A 1184-nucleotide genomic window follows, 5' to 3' on the forward strand; every position below is an offset into this window, starting at 1 on the left:
ACAGTCTTCCCATGTAACATTCCATAAACTTGCACCTGCACCTCCAAACTGCATTCTGTGTAGGCAAGATCCTTGGAATGATGTATTGTGGGTGATTAGGGTTGATCCCAATGTTATTAATAGGGAAAAAAGATAAATATATAGGAAGGCCAGTATTTCTTTTTACAGAAAAAGTGGCAACCTTATGGGCGACACTGTGGATTCAATGCGGAGTGTAAATTAAGAGGAGTGTATATATAGTGAATAAAGTACCCCCTTTTGTAAAATATAAGGATATTATAAGTTACCGAGGAGTTTCATGACCATATAAAAGCGTGAGGCCGAAGGCCGAGTGTTTTTATACAGGTCAGGAAACTCCGAGGTGACTTCTAATATCCTCATATTTTGCAACTGGGGGTACTTTATTTATTATAATACACAAGTTTCAGTGAGTCATGTGACAGAAATGACATCAGAACTCACCGTTTATAACTGATGACATCAGAACTCACCATTTATAAGGATATAATTTACAGGATATTTATGGCTTTTGTGTATTATATAATGCATTTGCGCTCTGATATGTCTTATTCCAGCAAATCCGTTAATAACACATATTCTGGAAAGATATTGCATTTTCTATTCTGGGCAATAGGCGCTGGTTGGCAGCCCAATCGGAGGCTGCTGGGAGTTGGAATTCAACAACAGCGAGATGAGGTATATGTGTGAGATAAATGCTTGAGGATTAGCTGCCAATGCAGTAATTGTTTGCTCGTTAGCAATCCTGATGTTTTATAACTAGAGGACTCGAAACAATAGTGCCCTCAGCAGGTCTGCTTTAATTGCAGTACTATATAAATGTTTTTATTAAGACAGAATAGCCTTACAGCATATAAATAGAATAACGCCTTCTGATTTTTTTTGCTAATCTGGTAAGTAAAATAAGGTTTAATGTCGTGTGCCCTGCTTTCCCTGCAGCAGGTGGCACTGCCCATTCTAGCTGAGTAGTTCCATAACTGCGAGTCAGACAATCTCTAACAAGTGAAGTGTACATGCAGCATGAACTTGTGTAGGCTGAGTCCTCCAGCAGCCAATCGGAATGTCAGGAAGCCGGGGGTGGGGCTGGCTATTAGTGCTTTCATTAGCCAACTGCATATCCCTGTGAGCGTTCACCATGCTGCAGCAGCTAACCTTCCCATTATACA

The sequence above is a fragment of the Xenopus laevis genome, chromosome 1L (assembly GCF_017654675.1).
Source record: "Xenopus laevis strain J_2021 chromosome 1L, Xenopus_laevis_v10.1, whole genome shotgun sequence".
NCBI lineage: Eukaryota > Metazoa > Chordata > Amphibia > Anura > Pipidae > Xenopus > Xenopus laevis.